The 20,377-nt window shown below is 41.0% G+C and overlaps 1 protein-coding gene across 1 annotated transcript in view; it reads left to right on the top strand.

The window, feature by feature from the left end:
* Positions 1-20,377, top strand: part of Pla2g4a (phospholipase A2 group 4A) — a 143,988-nt gene that overhangs the window by 41,377 nt on the left and 82,234 nt on the right.

Below are 20,377 nucleotides of genomic sequence, written 5' to 3'. Positions count from 1 at the left end.
TGTGGTTGGAGAAAGGGATTATGTATATCTCAGGAGGTGGGGGACTTTCTGTTCAATGGCTTGATACCTTGACAAGCCAGGGGTGTTCCCTCCTTGAGCAATTACCTGTGAATGTTTGAACTGTTCCAAGGCTGTCATCTATCGGAATAGCCATTGCTTTTTTGTGTTTGACATTAGCAGAGAACAACCGCAGTCTGACCAAAATGACAATCTCGTGACCTAGCTCTGAGGAATTCAAAGTTCTATTTCATCCTATTTGGAAAGAGTGCTGAGTCAGGACTTCAAACAGGTTGCCTCTGTGAGGTATTGTGCTTAGAGGATTAAAAAGTGCAGTGCATGGAATTCTTCTGCCTCTGAGTCTTTATTATGTATGGGATAGCTATAGAAACTGGTGCAGAATAGTAGCCTGAGGATCATGCTGCATTAACTTATTGGCTGTCTTCTTTGCCATGCTCAACAGCACTTTTCCTTGTTCTTATGAGAAGGCCAAAGCTCAAGGGTGTGGAGTGCAGAGGGAAAAATGTATAAATATAGTGATGGTGTATTTGTAAATGTTTGCCTATTGCTATAGTCTGGGAACGGGTGGCTGAACACACAGAAGTCTTGGAGAGAAAAACAAAAAAGCATACATTGAAAATGGCCAGACACACAGGCAGCATTCTGCTGCACGTTACAGAAACACATTTGTTTTGTTTCTCATATCACTCTCAGCAAAGACTTCTGACACCAGGTATGTGGGGACTTTCACCACCAGCAAGTAAACAATTGACTGTGAAGTAGAAATCAGCACTGTCTCTTCCGACTCAATTCAGTGTGTCTGATCTCGGCTGCGGCTAACTCTGGATCACACAGGATTGAGTTTCCAAGACTTCTGTTCTCTTTCCACTTAACAGGCATGTTGCAAGCTCTAGTCATTTAACTTGGGCTTCTGACCAACCGTGAATGAGTAGTGCTTCCTTAGCTTCCAATTCACTGGCCAGGAAAATGGCTCATGGAACTCAGGGAAATAGGTTTATCACTTTGTTATGGATATCTGTAAGACACTTAAAGGAAGAGATAGCCCCAACATGGTAGCAAATAACTTTAATTCTAACATAGTGAGTTCTAGGAAAGGAAAAGCCAGGGCTATGTAGAGAGACTATCTCTGAAAGGATTGAGAAAGAGAGAAAGAGAAACAGAGAAAGAGGGGAGCAAGGAGACAGAGAGACAGAGAGACAGAGAGACAGAGAGACAGAGAGACAGAGAGACAGATCAGGGCGCAGAGCTCCTTGGCTTCACCAGGCATCACCCTTTGAGAGCTTCTCTAGTTCAGCAGATCTGATGATTTTTCTAGTCCTGTCCTTTGGGGGTTTTGTGGAGACTACATCATGTCTCCTGCTAATAAAACTGGAACCCAGCAAGGATTATCTCCTTAAGTGTTTTTTTTTTTTTTTTTTTTTTTTTTTTTTACTTATCTGGACATAATTGTCCTTCCAGGGTGTGAGGCAAGCATCTTCTGGAACCAGTTGTATCTTATGATTTACTGGTTCACTAGACTGAGTGGTCAAAGAGTTTCTTGATGGTCAAAGGGAAGAATAAAGTCCCTGTGATCTGCCTCGAGGGTGGGAAATGCTAGTTTCTGGGACTTGTCTTAGAGAAGAGGTCATGATCCAGGAGCCATGGAGAACAAAATGTGCTTGATCACAGCACATCTGCAGAGTGATTCTGCATGGTGGTGAGCAGGAGGAATCTCAGGCAGGAGGAATCTTGGGTGGAGACTGGCTAGCATAGGTCCAGCATTGCTAGTAAGAAATAGACGCTAGATGGGCATGGTTAGGACAGCAAGCACTAAGGAAACTGAGGCCTGGGAGGGGAATATAATTGTCTATGTGGTAGGAAGAACTGGATGGCATTGAAAGGGTCAGTCACAGGGCTGTGTTTTCACTCAAAATGTTCTGACGACAATGGATTAGATGTTTAAAAAGTGAAGTAGTTTAACGGACAATGAGGAAATGATTTTGTTTTTAAGGAAAATAGGAAGGACTTGCACTTGCTTGAAATATTGATGAAAAAGCCAAGAGAGGGTAAAGTTAAACATTAAGAAAGGAAGTGAAGTCAGCCTATGCCAGTGAATGCAGAAGAAGCAGGAGGTTGGTGGATGTCAGCACTAAGAAGAGTGGGGTTAACTCTAATGGCATTGGTGGAGCCGAGCATAACAATGGCAATTTCTTCGAAACTAGTTAGTCAGCCTCACTGGTTTAGATCACTGAATATTATTTTTCTGTCTAGCCTTCCTAATCCCCCTGGTCACTGTTGTTTTTATTCTTCTTTGACCTTTTACAATTCTTTACCCTTTTGTCATTTTAAATCAGAATTTCTGTGGAAATGAAAGAGCATATAATGGGTACACAACCATATCAACACTTACCACTTCTGATGTTAGCAATCGTGTCCTGGAGAGCTGCCTTGCTCTTGGCTGACTCAGAACCCTTAGTCAAAAATCCTGGGAGTGGAACAGGTCAACCGTTAGATGAAAAGGCCTTTCTTCCTCTTATTAAACCCTGTGCCAACGAGTTGCCAGCCATGCAAACAATAGTCCTGATTTGACTTTTACAAATATGGCTATTATCTCTTAGACAAAGTAGCAGTGGTCCTCATCCAGCAATGCTCATTCTGTTGTGTAGAGACAATGGGTGTGGCTACGCCTGGGATGCGACTCAGACTTCCTGTGCATATGTGTATATCAGCTAGAGCTGGGTGAACTCTGATAGTCTAGACTGCTACAAAAGACTGAGTGTTACCTGGTGTGGACGGGATTTCTTTGGAACCTGAGGTATTTATGGTAATTGCTCCAGGAAGTAGACTAATGAGAATAATACTGGGTGGATTTCTGTGCCCACAGTGGATTTGACACAGGTTAGACCACTGGGCTCCAGATGTGCCCTTTTCAAAGTGAAAGGTCCATGAGAGGAGCTGCCACGAATATAGGTGAAAGGTCAGAGTTAAGGCTTAATGTTTCAAATGTAAATGTAATGTTTCAAAAGTAAATGTTAGTTCTACGTGTTGGTAAAGAAGGATGACTAGCATTTTGACTACATGATTGTTTTTAAAAGGGGTGAGGCATTGTTGCCAGCTTCTAGTATCAGGTACTGATGTGACAGAACTAGGAATATACAAGGAGAAGGAACAGGGAGAACAATAAGAGCAAAACCCAACCCAAACCACCACCACCACCACCCCCACCACCACCAGCACCACCACCACCACCACCACCACCACCACCCCCACCACCACCACCACCACCACCACCACCACTACCACCACCACCACCAACAACGGCCAACAAACAAACTTCATGGCAAGTTTGCCTAAAAAAGGAAGGCAATAGCTAAGTCCAAGGCCTTACTTTTTTAGAAGCTGCACAAGGCTATAGTGAGGAAAGCATGGAATCTTTTTCTAAGGTGAGTGCTGATGAACTGGAGCTATCCAAATTAACGAGTTAGCCAAATGTAGCAAGTATGCTTGCAATACTTCTTAGGAAACAGATCGCTATAGGAAACTATCAAAGTATTTGAAAATAACGAAACTACTACAAACACTAAGAATGTCCAGATAGCAGAACCTGACACCCCTGTTCTGTTTTCCAGTGTTTTTAGAACCAAATTTCCATTACATTCTCAATATTCTGAATATGCTTGGATTTTAGATAATACTAACGTTATTGTTGTTTTTATCTACTGGTGAATTATCCCATTCTTTATAGCTATACTGGAAACAGCCTTATGCATTGTTTAAGTGTCATAATAAAAGCAGAGGCATCCCACGAACTTTGTTCGAACAACTAGCTGTTGTTCTGAATGAGGTTAACAACAAGGCCTTGAACTCTGTATCCTCCTCCATCAGTCTCCTTGATTGTGGGATTACAGGTGTATGTCACCACATCCCACACCAAACTGGCTTTTTTTTTCTTTATTAACTTGAGTATTTCTTATTTACATTTCAATTGTTATTCCCCTTCCCGGTTTCCAGGCCAACATCCCCCTAACCCCTCCCCCTCCCCTTCTTTATGGGTGTTCCCCTCCCCATCCTCCCCCCATTACCTCCCTCCTCCCAACAATCTCGTTCACTGGGGGTTCAGTCTTGGCAGGACCCAGGGCTTCCCCTTCCACTGGGGCTCTTACTAGGCTATTCATTGCTACCTATGAGGTCAGAGTCCAGGGTCAGTCCATTTATAGTCTTTGGGTCAAACTGACATTTTCATCATAACCCATCCTCATTTGTGACTTTTTGCCTCTGGGTTCTGGGTCAAAGAAGAACAAGATGGCTGTTGGTCTCTTCTAGGCATGACTGCTGCTCTTAGAAGTATTAAATTTTGATACTACTGTGTGGTGTTTGTACCTCATGCCCCAGAACAAACCACATTCTGTGTCAATGTGGTCAACGTTGATAGAAATGCAGTCTGAAGCTCAAAGTTGTACCTGGCTTAAAGATCATCACCACACTATCATTTCTAAGACAGGTAGCTTGCATTAAATTGGTCTTCTTTCGCTTGTGAAGTCATAGTCGGTTGTTTTAGATGTGACTTGTAACAGGCAGCATTAATGCGCAGGCTGGGCACTGAATGTCTGTGGCTCTGAACTTTATTCCTTTATTCTTGCAACACAAGTTGTACCTGTGAGTAATGGCTGCACTGGTGGCAGGATTTTTGTAAGTTCTCCCTGTGTCGACACAACCATGATGATGAACTTATGGTGTAATCAAACAGATAGCTGATAGGCAACTGTTTGGGTTGCTGTACTGAGTTCTTGATCCTTAATTTTAAAAAGTGCCAGTGAACACATATGTCTGGGATAGCAGAGGCCAGTCTTAGAGTTGAGCTCCAGATAAAGCCAAGCTTCATTCTCTGAAAAGACATTAGGCAATGAGTCGATTGGGCCTTGTTCAAGGGGTCTCAAAATTTTAATGTAGAGATTTTAATCTGTAAATATTATTGGTATCTATGGAAGGTGAGTTTGTGTTTATTTGTTATTCAGATAGTCTTACTATGTAGTGCTGCCTAACCTTGAACTCATTACAGAAATGCTCCTGCCTCAGCCTCCCCAGTGCTGACATTCTAGGTATGTTATAGCATACCCGACTCTTAAATGTCTTCTTGGCCTCTTTATTGGACACTGAGAACTTTTCTCTGCAGATTTTACCCTTAACATATCAGGGCTTTTAAAGACACTTATAGCATCATAGGTAGACCTTTCTTTTCATTACTCAGGAGCCAGCAGAGCTTAATGAGGATCTTTAAGCAGAACAATTTAAGAGAGATATGAACATGTTTATAAGATCTTAATATTCATATGATCACCAGAAAGTCTTAATAAAAATACAGATTCAGATTCAGAAGTTTCACCAAGTAGGTGAAGATCAAGCATCTAAGTGATGTTGGCATGGAGGATCCATTGCACACTTTCAGAAGGGAAGATGCTTCTTTTTGCCTTCCTTCTTCCTTATGTGGGAGCTTCTGTAGTGGAGAGCGGAGTCAAAGTCCAAGTGTTTTTTGTTTTTACTGCTTTTACTTCTTTGACACCATGAATCCCTTACTACCTTTATTTTGTTTTCTAATTCCTATGAAGACTGCCCAATTTCACGACTCACAGCATTTTCACCTGGAAGACTGTCAGAAACAAACTCAGAGGCGTGAATCCTGCCTCACAATCCCATTCTTTGATCCTGAAGTGAATCAAGATCAAATCTGGTTACTAGTAGCAAAAATTCATTGTTTCTTTTTATTGTTGCAAAGACCTCAGTGCCTACTCAAAGTCAAGTGGTCACCCTTCTGTCAGGTCCTATATACACCTGAATATTCACAGCAGCTAAGTACTGTATCTCCCAGCCCGGGGATTCCCAGTGCTTAATACTCCATCTTCTTACTTTGTGATTATATGATATTTGCCTGGTATTTCCTCTGCTTGTAACCACTATAGCGTTATGAACATTGTTTCATTCACTTCTGTAAGTAGCTTTGGTTGAGACAAGGCAAATCTTGTTAAGAATGTGTTGTCTGTGTGAAATTTAGGTGAAACTTTCCTATCATCATTTGTACATATTGCCAGAGAATATGAAGAATATGTATGTATGTATGTATGTATGTATGTATGTATGTATGTGCGTGTGTGTGTGTATGTGTGTGTGTGTGTATGTGTGTGTCTGTGTGTGTTCATGTGTGTGAGAGAGAGACTTCTTCCTTTGCAGGAGGGGCTCTCTTAGAACTCAAGAGCTTGCATTTTCTTGGCTAAACCAAAAGCCAGCAAGCCCTACCATCCCTGTCCCTCTTTAACGTGTGCAAGATGACCTGACTCCTGGCATAGTGTTGATCTCAGCTTCAGGCCTCCGGAATTCTCAGCAAGTATTCTTAACAGCTGAGCCTTTTCTTTAGTGCCATGGCAGAGTTTTTAAATATTTTAGACCACATGCCTTCATATGGAAATTCATGGCCTGCCTTGCTTGCACTGGTTCCTGAGAAAACAGATAATCTACAGGCTCACTTCTGTCTTCAAAGGAGATGCTCACTCAGGAGGAATCAGCAACAATTCTGAATTGGTAATTAAACAGTGCAGAACAAACACCTATGACATCCCAGAAACAACTATCAAAATACCTCCAAATCAGTCTTGACTACATGTCCCTGTGTATAAAGTGATTGTTAGGCATAAAATATTTGCAAATGCTCAGTTACTCTTGAATTGTACTGTGTGATATATGGTGCATCCAGTCATCAATCACTCTTAACACATCAATGTGTGGAGGTGGAAATATTTCTGTTCTTACTCAGGGAAAGCAACACTCAGTCAGCACATTTCTAAGTCACATTAGGTTTGACTCTGGGTCTGTTCTGGTCAGTTTGACACAATCCGAGGTCATCTGGGAACAATTGGACAGGTGATTCTAGATCCTATTATAAAGCTGGCTGAGCAAGCCATTGTGAGTCAGTCAGTAAGCACCACTCTGCGATGGCCTCTGTTTCAGGACCCACCTCTAGATTCCTGCCCTGCCTTCCCTTTGTGATGGACTGTGAGGATAAAATGAACTAAGGCCTTTCTTCCCCATGTTGCTTTTGTTCTCGGTCTTTAACCATAACAAGAAAAAGCAAAGTTTAAGACCAAGCCCTAACTCTTTAAAGGTAATCAGGGAAGTGTGGGTGGTCTTCCTTTTTCTCAGAAACTGCAAGAGGTCTAGGTGTTTAGAATTGCCTGTAACACAGAGGGAAGGCCTGCAGCAAGCATCATTGATGACCAGCATTGCCTTCCTTCTGGCCTTTTGACAGGAAATGAAATGCCCCTAAGGGAAGACTTCTTGTTAGTTTGGGCAACATTAAAGGGAACTTGTGAGCATCAAAGGATAGTGATGCTGAGTCCAGACCCATGGCTGCCCTGAGCCATCAGGCCTCACACAGCGGGTGAGAAACATAGCTTTCAAACCCTTTGGAATGGAAGCTAAAACTCATGTGGAGTTCAGGAAAGATTGCCTTCTTTTTCACAATTTTAAAATGTGTGTGTGTGTGTGTGTGTGTGTGTGTGTAACATATACTCATGTGTGTTAATGTTTTACATGCAAACCACAGCACATATGTGGAGTCATAGAGGCCCACAAGTATCATTTATACCCTCCACTTTATTTGATAGGCTCTTATTCATAGCTTCAGACCCAGGGTACCTGACGTGTAACCTTCCAGGAATTCTCTAGTCTTTGCCTTTGTTCTCATTGTGGGGACATTGCAACACTTAGTGGCATGCATGGCTTCATGTGTTCTGAGGATCCATACTTACATCATCGTGACGGCTCAAAAAAGGTTTTTGTTTTGTTTTGTTTTGTTTTGTTTTGATTTTAACTTACTGACCCATCTCCCAACTCACCTTTTCCAGCCCAGTTTTTAAAGCAGCAACTCAAATCCCCACTTAAGATCACCAAGTTAAAGCCTTGTCAAAAGAGCACAACTCCTAATAATTCTCAGACACAAGCACCATGTTTTGGGATAAGCTAAATGCCCTCTCTCTGACTTTGCTTACTTTGTCTTGGAAATGTGAACATGTGAGTTAGCATTAAGTTAAATACTTATCTGTGTGCTCTCGATACACCGCCTGTTGTTCTGGAACCGTTTCCTGTATCCACATAAAAAGACATAAATACTCTCAAACATCGCAACTAAGAGCTTAAGGAGTACTGGGAAAATAAATCAAATTGATTAGCCTCTCTTCCTGAATGATGCTCTCCTTACTAACTCAGTGAGGAGAGGATTGGAAAAATAGCTTTATGTTACTCCCCCTCTCCAGATTATAAATGTCTGTGTTATTTCTACCCACCTCTTATTAGAAGTTTTCTGAAGCACACTGTAATGAAATTTTTATTAATAATTATGTACTTAATTATTAATTACAGAATTTCAAATTCTGTAATTACAGAATTTCAAATCTTATCCTTCGAAACTAGCACTGCTCTTTCCCATTTGCTACCTCGACATGTGTATTTGGTAAGTTGTTTCTCTAGGGTCAGCCTTTAGGTTGTGGCTGAATGTGAGTTTTATAAGAGTTTCCTAATGTCTTCGGAATGTTTCTGAGTCCGCCCAAACGTTTAAAAGGGCCCTAAATCTAATGAAATTATTTCCCAGTGGTCATTTCATAGGAGATAATTTCAAGATGAGTCAAGTGTCCCATAACATTTTTATCTCACTTGTCTTCGGTCTATGTGACATCAGAGTGAACGTGTTAGGCATGGAGAAGAGTCAGGTACTGAGGTGCTAAAGTGGATGTTTTCCTCAGCCGAGTAGAACATCACTTCCTATGTAAGTTGTCAGATAACTTTAGGAGTCCATTTAGATGGTTTCCTCTGCCCTTAAATTTGGCGAGGTGTGTGTGTGTGTGTGTGAATTTAAGTCTTAAGAGTTCAGTTAACGATACCATTGAGCATTTCAGTAACCTTGGCTGGGTGGAATTTCACCCAGGTTGTGGAATTTCACTCTGTTTATTCAATAGAGGAAACAGAAGTGCATACAGCAGTATAGGCATATATAGGTGGCATCAAAGAGAACGTGTATTACTAATCCCAGTCAGGATCCCCACACATTGCTCATGTGCTGCTTTGACGTCTCAGCCACCATCTACTTATTTAGGTCCTCATCACCCCCGTCTCACACAGGAGCATCCTTTCTTATGGTCCTGCTCTTAGTTTGTCTGGACTTTGCAATGCCAATGTTCAATCAAGTGAGAACAAAAGCTAAATTTTCCAAATCTCTCTTGAGTTATACTCAGTCATCTTTGCATGTACTAAATGCATTCTTTTTGCTGAAAAAGTTATAAAAGCCTGTGGTTGAAATGTAAAAGAATTAAATTAAAAAAATGAGTTTAAATCTTTAAGTTTCCAAACAAAGTATTTTCTTAAAGTTTCTGTGTCAAATAAAATAGCCCTATGGCTCTACAATTTAAAACATTTGTATAAAAATGTCTAGCATATTATTTTTAATGTTTTAATTTTTTCTGAAAATGAAAACTGTTGTTTTTTAAAATCGTATGGAACTGGAATAGTTAATTAAATATTATTGAGATGTTGTTGGAATATCACCAAATATTACATCTCCATCCTCAGAAGTAGTTTTCTCTTTCTACAGCTCCTTTGATGTATAAAAGACTTCATGGTTATTTTTATTTTGATTTGTTTTTTTGGCCCAGGATGGTCTTGAACTCTATGCCCTGGGGATGAACTTGAATATTGAACATCTTATCATTTCCTACCGCCCAACTGTTGGCATTATAGGCATGCAGCATCATGTCTGGCTTTAGTGAAATCACTTCAAAAAAATTTCAGATAAAACTCAAACACAAACTGTAATAGCAACATGGGAATTTTGACTCCAGAAAAGAAATATTAAGAAAACATAACCAAGGCGTATTGTAGCAGTTTTGTTGACTAAGGTCCTTATTGGTAAATGCCGAGTCCCTCAAAAAAGAAAAAAAAAAAAGAGAAACATACTATCTGTGGGCAAGTAACTACACTGAAGGTGGCTTTTCCACCAAAGAGGAAGCTGTGCAGAGGCCCGAGCCAGCCCTCTTGTGTATTGCTACGTTCATGTCTCCACTGTTTGTCAACTGTGTGAACTGAGGGGAGGCTGCTCAGCTATGTCCTGTCTCGTCACCATTGGCTGTTAAGGGAAGTGACAGTTACATCTTCTTCTCAGGTTCCTTCACAGCATAACTATTTGTGAAATAACCACAGGGGCTGAGCAAAATTCTCAAGACTTTATACTTCATTTCTTCCCTTCTGTGGCTCTGTGAAATGTGGTGGGGTTTTTGTTTGGTTGTTGTTGTTGTTATTGTTGTTGCTTTTTTTTTTTTTTTTTGAGACAGAGTCTCATGTAGCCCAGATTGGCCTTCAATTCCCTTCATAGCCGAGGATGACCTTGAATTTCTGACCATCCTGCCTTCCCCGAGTGTTGAGATTATCCCATCATGTCTGGTTTGGGGAGTACTGGGATTTGGGTGGGGATCGAACTCAGCACTTTGTGCAGGCTGGGTAAACTAAGGTCCTTACGTGTGTGCAGCAAGCACTTTACCAACTAAGCTGTCTCCTGAGATCCAAGAGTTACTACAAAGGCATTTTTGTTTCCTTAGAAATTGTACACAGAGACTTATGAAAATGGCCGTACAAAAACAACAAAAGTTGAATTTTGTTGGAGATCTGCAGATGACTTCTGTACTTTGGTTCATTGGTGTTACCTTTCAGTATTTCTAGCCATAAGGATTCCAGTTCTTAGCCTTTTCTGGAGGGATCAGGGGCTGTTACGTATAAACACCTACCCTGATGCATTCCTGTTCTGGTAAGGAACTATTGAGGGAAACTCAGAATGCATTTTCAATCTTTCTTTGGAATACAGATTAAATACAAATACACTTGGAAGAAGTGTCTGGCAGTAATTTGTTTAGAAATAAAAATTGATAGCATGGGGGCTATATTAGGAGAGTTATGGCATATTACTGAGGAGTAAAACGGGATATTATTGAGCCTATAGTGAGGACCACCTGTTCTCTCAGTGTCTTTCATCATTAGAAAGCCATTTACAATATTCTTTATATTCTTGTGATGTTTTGTATTTTATAATTTACCGTTGGATTTGCCACTCCACCATTCAATGCTAGATAAGAAGGGATCCCTGTATGATGATGCTTATCATGTAGCATTGACAGAAACTGCTTCAAACTGGTTTATCTGCTACCATGTTAGTCATGACTTTGCAGGAAGAGAAATTAAACATTATGCTTCAGAAATCCAACTGTGTGGTGTCATGGAGCATGCCTGCTAAGTTAGCCATTGCAGGATTAGGATTACATTGTGTCCAAGGTGAACTAGGGTAGCAGTGCAAGTGGAATTATGACTAAGGAGCTAGATGGATTTAGTTCATATCTAAGGTGCAAGAAATGAAAACTGTGGAGAATATTGGATGTAAGAAGCTCAGAGGAAAAGAGAGCAACTCTACTTTCTAATTCCTGCAACTGTAAATGATAGTATTGCAGTCACAAAGGAAAGCCAGGAACAATCCCCAGGTATACATCTCGTTTTTGTTTTGTGTTGTGTTTAGAGAAAGAGAGATGGAAAGGGTGTGGGTTTGGCTTCTGCACACAGAAGGATTTTCAAGGCAGTTAAGAACAGACTTACGGCCTCAGAATAGAGATAGACAAGATGTAACGAGAGATACAACAGTGTTCCATGTAAGCCGGAGCCCTTGAGGGACAGCTAAAGACACCTAGAGTTAGCTTGTCATGAGTGAAAAAGAAGGAATCCTTCCAAAATGCCTTATTCAGTAGTAAGGTACATGTGCGCCTGTAACCAAAGCCTGCACACCTCTCATGTCTGTTCCACCCTTCCTTGCATCCTCTGGGGAGAGACAGAAGTAATGCACCTTGCCTGCCGCTTAAACCTCAATTAAACGTTTAAGGTATGAGATGAACTATACAATGGGAGCATAGAGAGATGTGAGAAGGGCATAGTATATATTTAAAATATTTTTAAAGGTTTATTTTTAAGAAGGTTTGTGTGTGGGGGGGAGAGAAATGAGTGGGGAGGGGGACGGGGAAGGGGAGGAGAAGGAGCAGAGGGAGAGGGAGAGGGGGGAGGAGGGGGAGAGGGAGGGGAAGAAGGAGAGGGAATGTGACTGCAGGGAGAAGCCTTCACAGCCTTTCAGTGCAGGCACCTGTGGAGGCCAGGAGACGCCCTTTTACCCTGATGTTGCAAGCTGCTGACTTATGTGCTGCCTAAAGTGGATGCTTAGAACTGAGATCAGAACTCGGATCCTCTGCAAGAGTAGTACGTGCTTTTAAATGCTCAACCGTCACTCCAGCCCCAAACTAAATACTTTTAAGACTGTAAATAACTGGAAGTCCCACACCCGCGGATCCCGGCCCACAGCAGCTCTCTGCTCCCAAACCCCGTGGGAGAGAGACCTCACCGCCTGGTCAGGTGGGCACTCCTGAGGCTGCAGAGCGGAGGAGACCACCAACACTTCCCACCCCTGCCCACATCCCTGGCCCAAGAGGCAACTGTATAAGGCCTCTGGGTTCCCGTAGGGGAGGGCCCGGGAGCGGCAGGACCCCTGCGCCTGAGACACCGTCGGAACCTGAAGGAAACAGACCGGATAAACAGTTCTCTACACCCAAATCCCGTGGGAGGGAGAGCTGAACCTTCAGAGAGGCAGACACGCCTGGGAAACCAGAAGAGACTGCACTCTGTGCACATCCAGACGCCAGAGGAAAACACCAAACGTCATCTGGAACCCTGGTGCACGGAGGCTCCCAGAAAGAGCGGCGCAGATCTTCCCAGTTGCTGCCGCCCCGGAGAGGACTTAGGCAGTACCCCACGAGCAAACTTGAGCCTCTGGACCACAGGTAGGACCAACTTTTCCCCTGCAAGAAACCTGCCTGGTGAACTCAAGACACAGGCCCACAGGAACAGCTGAAGACCTGTAGAGAGGAAAAACTACATGCCCGAAAGCAGAACACTCTGTCCCCATAACTGGCTGAAAGAAAACAGGAAAACAGGTCTACAGCACTCCTGACACACAGGCTTATAGGACAGTCTAGCCACGGTCAGAAATAACAGAACAAAGTAACACTAGAGATAATCTGATGGCGAGAGGCAAGCGCAGGAACCCAAGCAACAGAAACCAAGACTACATGGCATCATCGGAGCCCAATTCTCCCACCAAAGCAAACACGGAATATCCAAACACACCAGAAAAGCAAGATCTGGTTTCAAAATCATATTTGATCATGATGCTGGAGGACTTCAAGAAAGACATAAAGAACTCCCTTAGAGCACAAGTAGAAGCCTACAGAGAGGAATCGCAAAAATCCCTGAAAGAATTCCAGGAAAACACAATCAAACAGTTGAAGGAATTAAAAATGGAAATAGAAGCAATCAAGAAAGAACACATGGAAACAACCTTGGACATAGAAAATCAAAAGAAGAGACAAGGAGCTGTAGATACAAGCTTCACCAACAGAATACAAGAGATGGAAGAGAGAATCTCGGGAGCAGAAGATTCCATAGAAATCATTGACTCAACTGTCAAAGATAATGTAAAGCAGAAAAAGCTACTGGTCCAAAACATACAGGAAATCCAGGACTCAATGAGAAGATCAAACCTAAGGATAATAGGTATAGAAGAGAGTGAAGACTCCCAGCTCAAAGGACCAGTAAATATCTTCAACAAAATCATAGAAGAAAACTTCCCTAACCTAAAAAAAGAGATACCCATAGGCATACAAGAAGCCTACAGAACTCCAAATAGATTGGACCAGAAAAGAAACACCTCCCATCACATAATAGTCAAAACACCAAACGCACAAAATAAAGAAAATATTAAAAGCAGTAAGGGAAAAAGGTCAAGTAACATATAAAGGCAGACCTATCAGAATCACACCAGACTTTTCGCCAGAAACTATGAAGGCCAGAAGATCCTGGACAGATGTCATACAGACCCTAAGAGAACACAAATGCCAGCCCAGGTTACTGTATCCTGCAAAACTCTCAATTAACATAGATGGAGAAACCAAGATATTCCATGACAAAACCAAATTTACACAATATCTTTCTACAAATCCAGCACTACAAAGGATAATAAAGGGTAAAGCCCAACATAAGGAGGCAAGCTATACCCTAGAAGAAGCAAGAAACTAATCATCTTGGCAACAAAACAAAGAGAAGAAAAGCACACAAACATAACCTCACATCCAAATATGAATATAACAGGAAGCAATAATCACTATTCCTTAATATCTCTCAACATCAATGGCCTCAACTCCCCAATAAAAAGACATAGATTAACAAACTGGATACGCAACGAGGACCCTGCATTCTGCTGCCTACAGGAAACACACCTCAGAGACAAAGACAGACACTACCTCAGAGTGAAAGGCTGGAAAACAACTTTCCAAGCAAATGGTCAGAAGAAGCAAGCTGGAGTAGCCATTCTAATATCAAATAAAATCAATTTTCAATTAAAAGTCATCAAAAAAGATAAGGAAGGACACTTCATATTCATCAAAGGAAAAATCCACCAAGATGAACTCTCAATCCTCATCTTCGGTTGGTTTATATACAAGTGTGCAATTTCTAGGCTTGAAAGTAAAATGATGCTGTCTGGTGCTGGATAGAGGAGCCTTATTTTTTATTATGGCAGCTTGCTATTTTTGTAACATGGTGATTTGGTTGAACACAATAAAGTACAGTAGTAACTGATCTCCCCTTCTTCCTGGATGAGTGAGGAGATGATTAAATGTTGATGTCAGCATCCTTGAGCATATTCAGATGAGCTTCTGCTTCTGTTGAAAAGGATGCTGTGTTTGATTGTGGTCCGTAGCTTTGAAGCACTACTTGGCATCTCCTTCCTTGGAGGTCTCACTGCTTAAACATAACAGATTTGATAGCTTGTTGGTAAGGTGAGGTCCAGCTTGTCTCCACTAGGTCATCTTCATGTGAATCCGGTGGTTATACGGTTTTGTTCTAGGGATATTTCATTTTTTTAATAACGGTTTTAGCTGACATTCATGGAGAGAATGAATCCTTAGAACTGTGCCACTAGTGAAAGGAAATCCTGTCTAGAGTATGTTTCTTTACAAAGCTGTGTCACACCATCCTTTGGGCCCTCTGCTGGAAAAGTAGAATCAAGTCTCAAATAATGCCTTTTAAATTGTATCCTCTAGTATTATAGATGTAGGACAGTACTGTATCATACCTCTGTGGATGTAAAATAGCTTGTACCTGCTTTATGATACGTAGTAGTGACCGTGCTTTATCAGAGCTGTTTTTAATGATGTTGCTCAGAATGTTTTCTTTCCAGATGATGATTGAGAAGCTAATTTAAAAAAAAAATGGTGCCAGGTACCACAAGAGTAACAGAACTGTGCTGTTTTCTCGGGTTTTGTTTTTTTACTTTTTTTTTTTTAATGGAGTGTGCTGGATGTCTCTACAGTTTTGTTCAGATGACTGCAGAACCTGGAAAAGCTGTTGCTGCTGTTGATGCATAACACACTGCTATTATTAGTCTTTTTATATAAATATAAATATATATATACAGATATATAATTTGAATTTTTTTGAAACTTTAGCTGTGCTGTCAACTTTGGAAAAAAGTATCCCCGTTTACTGTGTTGAGTTGGCACTGTACAGAAATTAACAGCCATATTGGTCTAGAAATGTTGAACTTAAGTTTTTTCCATTTGTACAGGGGTAACACACTGTATTAAATATGTAAGGTCTTAAAAAAACTTTTCAAAAAGGATCTTATTTGGAAATAAAAGACATCTGAAATATGGAGTGCAAAAGTACTCTAGTAAAAAAAAAAAAGACTGTAAATAACTGTGTGAACATCCCTTGAAATTATTCTGTATATGTCAGTAGGAACAAATCTTCTAAATTTAATGGTGGACAAAAAGCACCAGATTGGGAGGGGTTAGGGGGATGTTGGCCTGGAAACCGGGAAAGGGAATAACATTTGAAATGTAAGTAAGAAATGCCCAATTTAATAAAGATGGAAAAAAAAAAGCAACTGACCCAGATTACATACTGTGTGCTTGCTTTTGTTTACATAGGGATGAAATTGGGCAAAATTATTCTACCGTGATAGAAAGCAGCCAGAAGTCGTTGCTGTAACTGTTTATTTTTTTATTTTTGAAATTTATGGTTAAATGGTGTTGCTGACTATCCTGTTCTAGGTACAGGCTGTGGAAGCCCCTCAGCTACCTTAGAATATCTGCACTAAAGAGACTGGCTATCCTCAAAGCTGCTGGGGATCCTCATGTCAGATTGTCATTGCTAATTATCATACAATTTCAAAGAAATGGCTACATTTGGAAACATCCCCAGGCATGTCTTTAAGCAAATTTGTACTAAAGTTTTGATCTTTCTGGTTTGGGGAGAGTTGAAAAATAGTGTTTAAATATCAGCCCATGACCTCAAATAAATTGCTGACCATCATATCTACTTTACTTTATTCTTTTTCTTTAGATGTTCATTTATTTTATTTGTGTGAGTACACTGTAGCTGTCTTCAGACACACCAGAAGAGAGCTGCGATTTCCACTGTAAATGGTTGTGAGCCACCACGTGGTTGCTGGGAATTGAACTCGGGACCCTTGGAAGAGCAGTCAGGGCTCTTAACCGCTGAGCCATCTCCCCAGCCCTATTTTATTTCTGATGATGGTTTTCACGTGGCTACTTGAAAATTGATTGAATGTTGGACAGAATCCACAGTGGTTAACTAAACTGTGCTTAACCATGTATGGCAGAATAATTCCTGCACAGAAGGGCAAGATAACGTTTGTTACTTTCCTGATGCCAAGCGTTTATATGGCTGCAGCTACACTGCTGTTGTTTAGTTTATTCTAATCTTATGTCTTAAGTCCTTGGTTTTAAAAAGTGTGTAAAACAGTCACCTGATTATGATACTAAAAAGGAAGATTTCTAAACTGTTCTGAAGATTCTGATGGGAGATGAAGGGGGCTGCATTTTCCTTCTTTCCCTCTCTCCTTCCTTCTCTCTTCTTCACTCCCCCCCTCTTCTTTCCTCCCTCCATTTCTTTCTCCCTTTGTTCCTCTGTGGTTTGGGGATGAACTCAGGGCTTTGCACATTCGATGACTGAGTCCTCAGCTATCCCTAGTTCCAGTTGGCATTTTACACTCACCACTGCAGATGATTCTGGGAAAGTAATCAATGGTCTCAAAAGAGGGAAACAAACTTTTAAGCTCTCTACTGCTTATGGTAAAATGGACTCTGCATCTTTGGGAACCCCTCTTTTTGAGATCTTTGGGGTTTGTTTGCTTGTTTTTTTCCTTCATCCCGAAATCAGTAAATTACTCATCCACTTTATTTCAAGCAAGGAGTCTTGATGGTCTTGGGGTAGGTAAAGTGGAAGAGAAAAAACAATAGATTTTATTTTTTAAATAGAATAAAGGAGTTAAGGAGCTGCGCTGGTTCCTGTCATGAATCACGTAGTCTGTGACCTGGATAAAGCCCAGTGACAGGTGGGACTGTTATGACTTCAGGCAGGCGCTCCTTAAACTCCTAGAGTTTATGAGTAAGTTTCAGAGCCGTGGGATTGTGAAGCTATTTCTGGTGCATGTAGCTTCGTGTCATCCTTATGATAATAAAAAGGAAAGGTCTTTATCCTTCGCCCCCATCATTTTTGTTTGTCACGATGTACATAAAAGGAGGAGATGCAAAAGAGTTTCTGCCCACACATATTTTTCTCCATTACTTCTTTAACTGGAAATAATTTAGATGTTCACTGGTTACTGATCAGTGGTCCAACATAAATGAATGGCCCTGTGTGTATTAATTTATAAAATAATGAAATAGACAGGGGTTCTTTTTTTTTTTTTGCCTTTTCTGCTTTTTTTAAAAGTGCATTTCTAAGAAATTCTCTTAAAGCATTGGGCTAAGTTTTTTTTTTTTGCCGTCAAAATGGAGTGATGTTCCTTTTCATGGTGTCACTACAGTTTGTATAGCATAGACTTGAACTTTAAAACTCAGACCTTAGAATTTCCTTTCACTCTGGGGACTTTCCCAGGGATACAGTATCTCCTGGCTTACATGATGAGCAGAAAATCATGATGAGACTACAGCATCAGAGTTTGGAGCTGTTAGTAGTTCTCCATCTGAGAGCTCTCTCCTCAGCCCTTCAACTTTTGACATTCTAACGTTCAAGAAGCAACAAGGGAAACAACAAACAAACAAACAAACCACCAAACAACAACAAAAACCCAACAAGCATGTCGCTTTTTCAAGCATTTTAAACTATTCACTTTGACTTTATTTAAAAATAAGATAAATATTTGCAAGGTAAAGGGTTTGAACTGGATTCTAATTTTTCAATATGTTTTTGATTCTTTGACATACAAAGATGGAACCAGTATCTTTAAATATCATTTTTTCCTTTCTTTTGGTCCATTAAAATGTTCTGAACCAAGGCAGGCACTGAGAGTCTAAACTCACTAAAAATGGTCATGTTGTTAGTTGAGACCTTCCACTTGAAATTGCCACTTCCTGTTCCTATCTGGTGTCTACCTCTGCTTCCTTTCCCTGTCTGCCCTGTGATCTCTGCCGCCTTTCCCTCCATCACTCACAGGAAGGAATGGAGAGAGGACTCCATGGTCAAGAGCGCTTGTTATTCTTGCAAGGAGACCGGGTTCAAGTCCTCGAACCCACCGGGCAGCTCATTACCATCCTTCACTGCAAAGCTCAGGAATCCAGTGCCTCTTCTCACCTTATACCAGGCACACACGCAGTGGGCATGCCTACACGTAGGCAAACTGTTCATACACACGAAATGCAGTAAAATAAAATAGAAATGTCTTTGATAAAAGGCTCAAACATCAAGCCTTAAATAACAATTTTTCCACCTACGACTTGACCTGGTTTTTGGTATACCCATTTGGGTGAGTGAGCTGGGAGTCACCAGTGTGCTGTATCTGCTTGCCTCCCATTTATCTTGCTGTTAAAATTAGGCTATTTGTTTTTGACTCACTTTCATAATTCAAATCTACAGTTTAGGGCTTGGCCCTTTGTCCAAGCCAAAGTACCTTTCTCCAGGCAATCCTGGCCTACAGAGTGAACTTGAAAGTGCATTGAATGAATGAATGAATGAATGAATGAATGAATGTTTATCATCCACATGCTCCCCCTTCCTTTATAGCTTTTATATTCCAGAGTGGGTATACTTTACTTCCCTGTTCCCATAGTCTGGGAAATATATTGGAAACACGAACACACAAATGGCCCTGTGAAAAAGGACTGGCCCAATGGGGTGATAATAGCCATGTTTCATCCTGCATTTCATTTGTTGCATCATATTCTCACTGAAGTCATGTCTTTACTTCTACTCCACAGAGGAAAGCCTGCTTCTCTTTACAATCTCTGGACGCCATACCTGTTCTAAGTATGTTGATTTGCTTCTGGTTTGGTATCTAATGCTCTGGAGAATTGTGTAGAGGAAAAGGAGTGAGTTGAGGGGGCAGAACCACCCCAGTGTCTTTCTCTTATCTTGCTTCATGGCTGCCTCGCTGTTCCATAGCTCTTCTTGCCGGCTCAAGGAAACATTTGTGCTGTTTTAGAAAAGGCAAGGGCCATCTGTTCTCCAGAGTGGGATTTCACCTGCATCATCAGAAACTGTCCTATGTTGGCCATGTCAGCTGGACAGTACATAGGTGCATTAATAATGTACACCCTGCCTGCTCATTGTTGGCTTAGAGACTGAGATGATTTTTATAAAACTTCCGGCACACTTGCTCTGAGAACTGCTGTCCTTGCCCAATGTCACATGAACTCAGAAGTAGAGATTTAAACATAAAACAATTTTAAGGGTCATTTCATTTATACAGTTAGAACAAAAATAATAACTAATAAAACAAACTGTGATCAGTATTTCAAAGAATAACTGAAGAACATTGATAATGTTATTTCATGGAATGATTATGATTATGGTAAACAAGATTTATATGGGTAAACTGATTTATTTGTAACTGTAAAATAATACTGGCCTTTATTATACAAGCTCTAGGTCCTAACTTAGGCCTTGCTGGCTTTTGCTCCCTGGATCTTCCTCAAACGTCTTGCTCCTTGCCTTCCATCACACAGCCATCTATTCACCACACTGGTCCAATGTTGGTGTGTGGTCTCAGTGGATCTGCTCTTCTATAAACCTGCCACCTCTACCACCCTTTCTTTTCATAATTTATCTCATTTTTAAGTTTTTCTTTGATCACTTTTTAAAAACATCTTTCCTCCTCAGGAGTCAGGTTGGCCCTCTCCTTGCAGTTTAAGCAGGATGAGCAGTGGGATGCCTCCCACTGTCTCTAGGGTGTGCT

Source organism: Rattus norvegicus, chromosome 13 (assembly GCF_021556685.1).
Source record: "Rattus norvegicus strain SHRSP/BbbUtx chromosome 13, alternate assembly SHRSP_T2T, whole genome shotgun sequence".
Lineage (NCBI taxonomy): Eukaryota > Metazoa > Chordata > Mammalia > Rodentia > Muridae > Rattus > Rattus norvegicus.
The sequence above is the reverse complement of the archived record's forward strand: the minus strand, read 5'-3'. Positions and strand labels throughout refer to the sequence as shown.